Below are 12,522 nucleotides of genomic sequence, written 5' to 3' on the forward strand. Positions count from 1 at the left end.
GGCAATAATTACAATTTTTCCTCCAGTTTCTGTGAAGAAAAACAGATACAATGTATTTTTTTGCTCAATGTTTACAAACTGTGATACATCCATATCTTGGAATCATATTCAATATTAAAAAGGAATCAACTATTATTAGATACAACTTGAATGGATCTCATGGACATTGTGTTACATAAAAAAAAGTCAATCACAAAAAGTCACTTAGTGTTTGTGATTCTATTTATATAACATTCTCAAAATGACAGAATTATAGAGGTGGAGCAGAAATTAATATTTACTTGGGGGAGGGTGTGTGTGTGCTTTGACTAACTATAAAGTGGTATCATGAGAGAGTGAGTTCCTTGGTGCTGATGGAACAATTAGGTGTCTTGATTGTGGTGGTGAAATATGGGTGGTGTGTAAAAAACTATAAATACACATAAATGAAAACATGGAAAAACAAGTGAAAACTGAATATGAGTTAAAATTAACTATAATTTACCAATGTTAAATTCCTGGTTTGTAAGATATTACTTTGTAAGATGGGGGAAGGATATGGGGAACTCCCTTTTTAACTATTTTTATAACTCCAGGTAAGTCTATAATTCTTTCTAAGTAAAAAGGAAAATAAAACTTGTAGATCCATACAGTGGAAACTTTTCAGTGGGTAAAAGGAATATTCAACAAGATCTGATGCATATAACAACCTGAAAAAATCTGAAATATATTATGTTGAGTGAAATTTAGCCACTAGAGGCTACATATGATATGATTCCATTTCTATGATATCCTGGAAAAGGCAAAACTATAGGGACAAGAAACAGACCAGGTACAGTCTTAAAGGGCCAACACATAAAATCTTATTCACAGATACTCACCCTGAGTACCAATAGAGGGAGGGCAAAGCAGACTAGAGTCCCATGAGGACAGACTGGGGTTTATGGCTCTGGGGAGAGAGCTGAAGGGACAGCCGCCAGGCTCTCTGTGCTGAATCCCTCTTCCACACTGCAGATGCCATCTTTCCTCAGAGGAGGATTCCTCTCCTTATGGCATCAGTCTGGGGGATACAATAGCCCCATCCTCTGGATTCCCTGCTGAGAAGTCATCTTTCTGGGCCAGGGTGCAGATGTATGAGCTGACTCAGGGACTGAGTTGTGTGGCTTTGTGGCGGGTCCATTCCCCCCACTTTTCCATGAAACTGACCAGTGCCTCCTCTCACAACAGATACATTAGCCCCACTCTCTAGGCTCCAGGTGACCCCACCCCCATGATGCCAGGCAGCTCCGCCCTGCCGAGGAGGTCTGGGCAGGATCTAGGACAGACTGTGTTGGGTCGCACTAGGACACGGTCATTTTTTCCCCCTTGCATTCCAAACTGGTGAAGAGCCGTTCCTCTAATGACCAAATCTTGGTCTGTTTGGGCCTGGGTAAAATCTTCTATCCTCATCCTGATGACTCCCTGAGACACCACCCCACCCCACCCCACCACAAAGGTCTACGGGCACCTGGCAGGGAGTAGCTAGGTTTGGTATAACCTGGGACATTTGCTGAGCGGCCTCAGACCCAGCATTGGCATGAGTTTCAACCTATATCAATATGGTGAACACCACTCACCCCTACCTAGAGGCTCTTTTAGTGATTGAACCTAACAGGCAGCTGGCAGGTGAAGGCTGGCAGAGATGGATCTCTGGGCCCTTATGCTATTTGCTGACCTGCCCCCGGGGTCAGTATTGGTGGAAGCCAGACTTGGTGCACATATTGATCCATCACGCACACCAAGGCCCAGCAGAGTTAGTCACAAACTGTGATTGCTTTGTAACTCTAAAAAGGTTGCCCAGGGCAGGTCACAGGCAGTGTCTGATACTGACCAGGGTACCTCCCAAAAGGCACCAGAATAGACATACTCAGTGGACAAATTCAGACAACATCAGAGCAGGATCCAATTAGCTTAACAAGTGTCATAACCAAAGGCAGATTTCAGTAGGCATCAGATCCTGCTGAGGCAAATTCTGGTTCACGTGGTCAGCACCTGCACAGCAGCTTGTACACTGTGGTCAAGATCAATACTCATAGTCAGCAAGCTTGGGGATCAAACACACACACAAACTGGCCCATAGCAAACTCAACACTCAATTATGACAAAAGAGCTCACATAACATACACAAGAGATATTACTGGAGTATCCAGCTCAGGTGATCAAGGAGACTGTGCCACTAAGTTCCACAGGACACCATCCTACCAAGATTGGGAGACAGCAGATCTACCTAATACAAAGAAACAAATACAAAGAGGCAGACAAAATGGGAAGATAAAAAGACAAACCTAAATGAAAGAACAAGAGTAATGTCCAGAAAAAGAGCTAAATGAAATGGAAACAAGCATTGTACCAGATGAAGAGTTCAAAAAGATTGTTATAAGGATGTTCATGAAACTTACTGATAACAAAGAAATAGCAAGCATTAAAGCAACAACAACACAATGTAGAAACCATAAAAAAGAACCAGTTGCAAATTAACAATTTGATATCTGAAATGAAAAATACACTGGAAAGAATAAACAATAGATTGGATAAAGCTGAAAAGAAAATTAGCAATTTAAAAGACAAGGTAGCAGAACATATCCAATTAAAGGAGCAAAAACATTTTTTGATATAAGGACAGTTTAAGAAATCTTTGGAACAACATGCAGCTTATCAACATCTGTAAGATAAGGAGAAGAGCGAAAGCAGTTTCAAAAACCTATTTGAAGAAATAATGGCTGAAAATTTCCCTAAGCTGATGAACAAAAAATATACAAGTCCAAGAAACATAGAAAGTCCCACACAAGGTGAACCCAGAGAAGTCCACACCAAGACACATAATAATTAAAATAGCAAAAGTTAAAGACAAAGAGATAATCTAAAAGATAGTTACCTACAAGAGAGCTCCCATAAGACTGTCAGCTCATTTCTCAACAGAAAAATTTTAGGTCACAAAGGATTGGCATGAAATACTCAACTGTAATGAAAAGTAAGAATCTACCCCCAAGACTACTTTACCCAACAAGACTGTCATTTAAAATTGATGTAGAAATAATGAGTTTCCCAGACAAGAAAAAGCTAAAGTAGATAATTACCACTAAACCAGTATTATAATAAACTAGAGGCCCAGTGCATGAAATTCATACACTCGGTGGGGGGGTCCCTGAGCCCGGCCTGCATCCTCTCACAGTCTGGGAGCCCTTGGGTGATGTCCGTCAGTCGGACATCCTTAGTGTTGCCATGGAGACAGCAGAGGCTCCCGCCACCACCACTTTGCTTGCCAACCGTGAGTCCGGCTTCTGGTGCACTGACCACCAGTGGGAAGCTCCTGCATTGAGCGTCTGCCCCCTGGTGGTCAGTGTGCATCATAGCAACCGGCCATTCGGTCGATTTGCATATTAGCCTTTTATTATATAGGATTATTATATAGGATGTTAAAGTGTCTTTATGAAGAAGAAGCAGAAGGAGCAGAAGAAGGAGGAGAAGAGGTACATAATAATAAAGAATAAAATAACAATAAATTTGTACCTTACAATAATCACTTCAAATGAAAATAGCTTAAATGCTTCAATCAAAAGTCATTGGGTGGTTGAAGAGATACAAAAACAAGATCCATATATACACTGAGTGGTTAGATTATTATGATCTCTGAATGCATAATAATCTGGCCACTCAGTGTATATCCTATATAACAAAAGGCTAATATGCAAATTGTCCCCTTGACCAGGAGTTCGACCAGCAGGCAGGCCAGCCAACTGCCCATGTCCCCTCCCCCTGGCCAGGCTGGCCAGGCCCCACCCATGCACGAATTCATGAACCGGGCCTCATGTATATATATGATTATCAAACACATAATAATCTGGCCACTCAGTATATATACTGAGTGGCCAGATTATTATGCGTTCAGAGACCATAATAATCTAGCCACTGAGTGTATATGTTTTCTACAAGATACCTCAGAATGAAAGATACACAGAAAGCAAAAGTAAAGGAATAAAAAAGATTTGTCATGCAAATAAAAAAGGGGAAAAGTTGGAGTAGCTATACTTATATCTGACAAAATAGACTTTAAAACAAAGGCTATAATAAGAGACAAAGAAGGAAAATATAATGGTAAACGGATCAATCCAACAAGCGGATATAACCCTGTAAACATTTATGAACCCAACATGGAAGCATCTAAATATATAAAGCAAATCTTGAGGGACATAAAGGGAGAGATCAACAATAACATGGTCGTAGTAGGGGATTTTAATACCCTAATTACATCAGGATATACATCTTCCAGACAGAAAATTAACATGGAAACAGTGACCTTCAATGACATAATAGATGGGATAGATTTAATTGATACCATCAGAGCATTTCACCATAAAGCAGCAGAATATACATTCTTATCAAGGGCACATGGAACATTTTCTAGGACAGACCAAACAAGTCTCAAAACAAGTCTCAATAAATTTATGAAGATTAAAATCATATTAAGAATCTTCTCTATAGTTATGAAGCTAGTAATCAATCACACACACACACACACACACACACACACAAAAACAACAACAAAAAAAAACCAAAAAAAAACCCAAACCTGAAAAGCACACAAAGACACAGTTACTAAATAACATGTTACTATATAATGAATGGGTTAAAATGAGATCAAGGACGACTTCTTAAGATACCTTGAAATAAAAGAAAATGAAAATCAACAAGCCCAAATCTATGGGACATAGCAAAAGCAGTCTTAAGAGGAAATTGCACAACATTACATGCCTATCTCAAGAAATCAGAAACATCTCAAATAATCAAACTTTACACTTAAAAGAACTTGAAAAAGACCAACAAATGAAGCTTATAGTGAGTAAAAAGAAAGAAATAAAGATTAAAATAGAAATTTAAAAGTAGAGTCATAAAAAGGAACCCAAAATATCAATGAAACCAAGAGCTGCTTCTTTGAAATGATAAGCAATATTGATGAATCTTTAACCAGACTCCAAGAAAAAAAAAGAAAGTACCCAAATAAATAAATTCAGAAATGAAAGAGGAGAAGTAACAACTGACACCAAAGAAATACAAAAAAACGTGTAAGAAAACAAACAACTATATGCCAACAAATTGGGCAATCTAGATGAAGTGGATCTATTCCTAAAAACATACAATCTTCAAAAACTGAATCAGGAAGAATCTGAAAATCTGAATAGGCTGGTTACTCCTGATGCCACTGAAGCAGTAATAAAGAATAATAATAATAATAAAACTCCCATCAAACAGAAGTTCTGAACAGGAGGACTTCATAGGTGAATTTTATAAAACATTCAAAAAAGAATTAATACCTATACCTCATAAACTATTCTAAGAAATTCAAGAGAGAGAATACTCACCAGCTCATTTTATGAGGCCAGAATTATCCTAATTCCAAAACCAGATAAAGACATTACAAAAGAAAAAAATTAGAGGCCAATATTCCTGGCGAACATAAATGCTAAAATCCTCAACAAAATAGCAAACCATATCCAGTAATACATTAAAAATATCATACACCATGGTCCAGTGAGATTTATTCCAGGGATACAAGGTTGGTACTATATCCACATCAATAAACGTGATACACAACATTTAGAAAAAGGATAAAAATCAAATGATCATACCAATACATGCAGAAAAAGCATTTGATAAAATCTAGTACCCATTTACGATAAAACCTCTTAGCAAAATAGGAATAGAGGGATCATACCTCAACATAATAAAGGCCACATATGACAATCCCACAGCCAGCATTATACAATGGGCAAAAACTAAAAGCATTTTCCTAAAGGAACAAGATAGAGATGTCTGCTTTCAACACTCTCATTCAACATTGTATTGGAAGTCCTAGCAACAGCAATCAGACAAGAAAAAAAATAAAAGGCATTCAAATTGGAAATTAAAACAACCACTCTTTACTGGTGATGTAATACAGTACACAGAAAACCCTTAAGATTCCACCAAAACACTATTAGAAATGATAAATGAATTCAGTAAAATAGCAGGATACAAAATAAATATCCAAAAATCAATTGCATTTTATACACCAATAATGAACTACCAGAAAGGGAAACTAAAACAAACAAACAAAAATTCCATTTACTATTTCATCAAGAAATATGTATGTACTAGTAAATTTAACCAAGGGTGTAAAAGACATGACAATGGAAAATTAAAAGCAATTGAAGAAAGAAACTGAAGAAGATACAAATAAGTGGAAGCATATACCATGTTCATGGATAGTAAAAATTAATGTCATTAAAATGTCTATACTACCCAAAGCAAACTATGCAATTCCTACCAAGATGACAATGGCATATTTCACATATCTAGAACAAATATTCCAAAAATGAACATGAAACTGCAAAAAAATCCCATATAGCATCATAAATCTTGAGAAAGAGAACAAAGTTGGAGGAATAATCCGATATTTAACTATACTACAAGGCCATGGTACTAGAAACAGCATGGTCCTGGCATAAAAGCAGAATATAGAACCTAAAGTAAAGCCATGCCTTTATGGTCAACTAATATTTGACAAAAGAGGCAAGAACATACAATGGAGTAGAGACAGTTTATTCAATAGTGTTCGAAAATTAAACAGATATATGCAATAAAAATGAAACTACACCACCTTCTTACACCATGCACAAGAATAAACTCAAAATGGAATAAAGACTTAAGTGAAAGACTAAAAGCCATAAAAATCCTAGAAGAAAACATAGGCAGTAAAATCTGAAATATTTCTCATAGCAATGTGTTGTTGTTGTTTTTTTTTTTTTTTTTTTATTGACATATCTCCTTGGGTAAGGGAAATAAAAGAAAAAATAAACAAATGGGACTACATCAAACTAAAAAGCTTTTACACAGCAAAGGAAACAATCAACAAAGTGAAAAGCCAACCCAATGAATGGGAGAATATGTTCACCAATGATACTGCTGATAAGGGATTAATATCCAAAACTTATAAGGAAATCAGACAACTCAACCCATTAAAAAAAAAAAATCCAATTTAAAAATGGGCAAAACATCTCAATAGAAACTTCTTCAGAGGACATACGGATGGCCAATAGACATAAAAAGATGCTCTATGTCACTAATCATCAGAGAAATGAAAATTAAGACCACAATGAAATATCACCTCACACCTTCATAATGGTTCTCATCAATCTATACTAATAAAAGGGTAATATGCTAATTAGACCAGATAGACCAGACGTTTTTTGAACGTCCTTCTGGACAAAGCCACATATCATCAGAGCATTTCACCATAAAGAAGCAGAATATACATTCAATATACGTCAACCTATGAAACAGAAGGTCACAGTTCAAAGATAACATGAGAGCCAAGGAGGGCCGGCAGCCATGGCAGCCGGCAGTGCAGCAGCAGTGGAGTGATGGGGGCAGCGCCTTCCCCTGATCAGCTTGGTTGCCTCCTGCAGAGGGAGGCCAGGAGCAGCAGCAGTGACAGTGTGATGGGGGCGGCACCTTTCCCTGATCAGCTCAGTCGCCTCCTGCAGAGGGAGGCCTAAGGTGGGGAGCAGGCCTAAGCTGTTAGTAGGACATCCCCTGAGGGATACTGGACTCTAAGAGGGGGCAGGCTGGCTGAGGAACCCCCCAAGTCCATGAATTTTTGTGCACCAGGCCTCTAGTAAATCAATAAACAAATGGGACTACATCAAATTAAAAAGTTTCTGCACAGCAAAGAAATCATCAACAAAATGAAATGGAGCCCTCTGTATGGGAGAACATATCTATACTAATAAAAGGGTAATATGCTAATTTGATAGGGAGACTGGACATCTTCCAGACGTCCCACTTCCTTCCGGACAAAGTCATGGTGGTGGGGGGCGAGGCAGAGGCCGTTTGGAGCTATCAGGCCAGCAGAGGAGGGCAGTTGAGGGCCATGAGGCTGGCTGGGGAGGGCAGTTGGGGGCCATGAGGCTGGCTGGGGAGGGCAGTTGGGGGACATCAGGCCAGCAGGGGAGAACAGTTGGGGGCCATCAGGCCAGAAGGGGAGCAGTTAGGTGGTGATCAAGCCGGTAGGCTGGCAAGTGGTTAGGAGCCAGCTGTCCCGGATTGTGAGAGGAATATCCAACTGCCTAAACCGGATGGGGCCTAAACCGGCAGTCAGACATCCCCTGAGGGGTCCCAGATTGGAGAGGGTGCAGGCCCAGCTGAGTGACCCCCTCCCCCGTGCATGAATTTCATGCACTGGGCCTCTAGTTTGCCAATAATACATCTTATAAGGGCTTAAGTTCCAAAATATATAAATAATTTATATAACTCCAGGAAGTCAACAACCCAATTAAAAGGGCAACAGCCTGGCTGGTGTGGCTCAGAACTGAGCGTCAACCTATGAAACAGAAGGTCACAGTTCAATTCCCAGTTAGGGCACATGCCTGGGTTGTGGGCTCGACCACTTATGGGGGTGTACAGGATTTTCTCTAATCATCGATGTTTCTATTTCCCTCTCCTTCTCCCTTCCTCTCTAAAATCAATTAAAAAAAAATTTAATGGGCAAAGGGAGGATTCCTACATGGTGGCTGGCAGGACAGGTGTGGGGGAGAGAGTGTGAGTGAGTGAGTGAGTGAGTGAGTGAGAGGGTCATTGTGTGGATGTGCAGGGGTGTGTGTGTGTGTGTGACAATCCAATTGTGCAGGAGTCTCAGGGTGGGCTCTCCTGGCCAAAGAGCCCTTGCTACTGCCACAGGCACTCCCCTGGTGTGGCTCTGGCTTGGAAACCATGCCATCTTGAAGCATTTACAAGGTCCTCCTTGTGAGGAGGCTGTGGGGAGCAGCAGCAACTAGATGCTCAGCCTTGCCACCATCCAGACTAGTTGTGGTCCAGGCCTGAACCCACAGCACCCTGCCCTGGGCCATGTATGTACCCCAAGGACACAACCCAGACACTGTGTGTGCCTGCTGCAGATACTGCCCATATCATGCAGCTAAGTGAACACTAGTGGGACCTCAAGCTCCTGCAGCTGACACCTGTGGGACCAGTACCATGGGGGAAGGTAGTACATCTCAGAACAGAGACAATCAAGGCAAGAGACTTAAGACAGACCCAGCCTCTGGGCTAAGGAGTCCCTACCCACTGGACTAGTAGGGGCTTCAACCTCTTGGACCTCAATCAGGTTGCCCAGGTCCAGAAAGGGGCAGTGACTCACATTGACCTATACCCAGAGAAGCTCCCAAGAGGCCCAGGATAGACACACCAACAATATCAGGGCAATATCTAGGGAGCTCCACAAATAGCAGATCCAAAGGTTTTTGAGTGTGTAAGTGTGTGTGGTTTTGTTTTTTGGTGTGTGTGGGTGTGTTGTTTTTTTGTTTTTGTTGTTTGTCCATTTTTTTCTTGCATAAATCTAATGTTTCTCTTTCCTTTGATTCTATTCTATTTTAGTCTATTCTTATTGTTAATATTAATTTTTCTTATTTTATTTTTCTCTTTTTTCTCATTTTCCCATTTTACTTTTCCTACCTATAGCTAAATATACCCATTATTACTACGTTTTAAATTCATTATTATTATTTCATTTATTTTCTATTTTCTTTTATTTTTTCCTCCTATAATAGTTCTTTTAGTTTCCTCCTTGTTTCCATGTAGCCATATTTTCAACTTCTACTTTCTCCCTTTTTCTTTATATCCTCTCTAAGTCTTTGGTCATGTGTTTTTAGTATTCTTTTTATTTTTTCTTTGCTTTCTCTTCTTTTTCCTTCTTAGTCTTTCCTGTTGTTGCATTGAGTAGCTTGATTTTCATGGTATTTTTGGTTTGGTCCAATTGTGTCTTATTTTGTTTTGTTAGCATCTGTACAAGAGCTGGCATGTTGATGTTAGGGTTGAACCTCACTGGCAGCAAGTCAGAGGTGAGATCCCTCCTACAAATAGGACATCAACAATCAAGACCCAATTATAACAGGAGAGCCCAAATAATGCACACAAGGGGCATTCTTAGAGCATCCAGCTCAGGTGAACAAAGAGACTGCACCACTGGATCCCTCACGACACTTTCTACATAAGGCCATCTGACAAAGACTGCGAGGCATAACAGTTCTATCTAATACACAGAAGCAAATACAAAGAGAAAGCTAAAATAGGAAGACAAAGAAACAACCCTCAAAAGGAATCTTCAGAAAAATAACTAAATGAAATGGAGGCAAGCAACCTATTAGACATAGAGTTCAAAGTAATAATTTAAAGGTGCTTAAGAAGCTTAGTACAAATTACAAGGGACTCAGTGGGAACTATAGAAGCATGAGAAAGAAAATAGAAGCCATTAACCAGAACCAGACAGAAATGAAGAATAATGTATCTGGCATCAAGAACACACTGGAAAAATTAAAAGTATATCGAATGAAGCAAAGGATTGAATTGGCAATTTGGAAGACAAGGTAGAAATAAATACCAAATTAGAGCAGCAAATAGAAAAAAGAACTTAAAAGCAGGAAGATAGCTTAAGGGAGCTCTGAGATAACATGAACCAAACAACTTCCGCACTATAGGAATACCAGAAGGGGAAGAAGGTGAGCAAGGAACAGAGAACCTGTTTAAAGAAACAAAGACAGAAAACTTCCCCAACTAGATGAGGGAAAATGTCACAAAAGTTCAGAAGGCACAGAGAGTCCCAATCAAGATGAACCCAAAGAGACCCACACCTAGACACAGCATAATTAAAATTACACACAATTAAACACAAAGAAAGAATCTTAAAGGCAGCAAGAGACAGAAAATTACCTACAAAGGAGTTTTCATTAGAATGACAGCTGACTTTTCAAAAGAAATACTTCAGGCCAGAAGCACTTGGCATGACATATTCAAAGTTATGAAAAGTAAGAACCTAAATCCAAGACTACTGTATCCAGCAAGGTTATAATTAAAAATGGAAGGTGAATTAAAAAGCTTTCTAGACAAAATAGGTTAAAGGAGTATATTACCACCAAAACAGCAATGCAAGAAATGTTAAAGGGACTGCTTTAAGAAGAAAAGGAGAGAGAGAGGGGGGGATCATAGGCATAAAGAAAATAAAAATGGTAATAAATACCTATCAATGATAACCTTAAAAGTAAATGGATTAAATGCTCCAGTCAAAAGACATAGGGTAACTGAATAGATAAGAAAACATGACCCATATATATGCTGTCTATAAGAGCCACACCTCAGAACAAAAGATATACATAGACTGAGAGTGAAGGGACAGAAAAATATATTCTGTGCAAATGGAAAGGCAAAAAGTTGGGGTAGCAATATTCATATCAGACAAAATAGATTTCAAAACAAAGGCCATAGCAAGAGACAAAGAAGGCCACTACATAATACTAAAGGGAATGATTCAACTAGAAATTAAAACCCTTGTAAACATATATGCACCCAACACAGGAGCACCCAAGTACATAAAAATCTCTTGATAGACATTAAGGGAGAGATTGATAGCAATGCAGTCATAGTAGGAGAATCACTGGATAGATTTTTCAGAAAAAAATTCAGCAAGGAAACAGAGGCCTTACATGACACACTAGATCAGGTGAATCTAACTGATATTTACAGAACATTTCACCCCAAAGCAATATCATATACATTCTTCTCAAGCGCACAAGGAACATTCTCAAAGATAGACCACATGTTAGGCCATAAAACAAGTCTATACAAATTAAAGAAGATTGATATAATATCAAGCATCCTCTCAAAAAACAATGGCAAGAAGTTAGAAATCAACTACAATAAAGAAACTCAAATACATGGAGGGTAAATAGCATGTTATTAAAAAATGAATGGTTTACCAATGAGATCCAGCAAGAAATTACAAACTTCCTGAAAACAAATGAAAATAAACACACAACCACCCAAAACCTATGGGACATGGCAAAAGAAGTTCTGAGAGGGAAGTGCATAGCATTTATTTCCATAGCATTTATTTCAGGTCTACATCAAGAAATAAGAAAAAGCACTAATAAACTAACTCTACAACTAGATGAATTAGAAACATAGCAGCAAGAAAAGCTCAGAGGAAATAAAAGGCAGGAAATAATAAAGATCAGAGTGGAAATAAATGACAGAAAAAAAAAACAATATAAAAGATCAATGAAATTAAGAGCTAGTTCTTTGAAAAGATAAACAAGACTGATGAACCCCTAGCCAGACTCATCAAGAAACAAAAAGAGAGAACCCAAATAAATAAAATCAGAAATTAAAGAGGTGATATAACATCAGACATACAATGGATTGTAAGCAAATACTATGAACAACTTTATGCCAACAAACTGGACAACCTGGGCAAAATGAACAAATTCCTAGAAACCTATAATCTTCCAAAACTCAATTAGGAACAATCAGAAAATGTGAGTAGGCCAATAACAACTGATAAAATTGAAACAGTAATTTAAAAACTCCCAGCAAACAAAAATCCTGGACTGGGTGTATTTATAGGAGAATTTTACCAAACATTCAAAGAAGAACTAACACCTATCCTCCTCAAATTATTCCAAAAAATTTCAAGAG

General features: G+C 38.6%; 1 protein-coding gene across 1 annotated transcript in view; it reads right to left on the reverse strand.

Annotated features, from left to right (window-relative positions):
- The window catches only part of LOC114228060 (testis-specific gene 10 protein), a 125,567-nt gene that overhangs the window by 410 nt on the left and 112,635 nt on the right, over window positions 1-12,522 (reverse strand). The gene's annotated exons all lie outside the window — the stretch shown is intronic.

The sequence above is a fragment of the Eptesicus fuscus genome, chromosome 16, assembly GCF_027574615.1.
Source record: "Eptesicus fuscus isolate TK198812 chromosome 16, DD_ASM_mEF_20220401, whole genome shotgun sequence".
Lineage (NCBI taxonomy): Eukaryota > Metazoa > Chordata > Mammalia > Chiroptera > Vespertilionidae > Eptesicus > Eptesicus fuscus.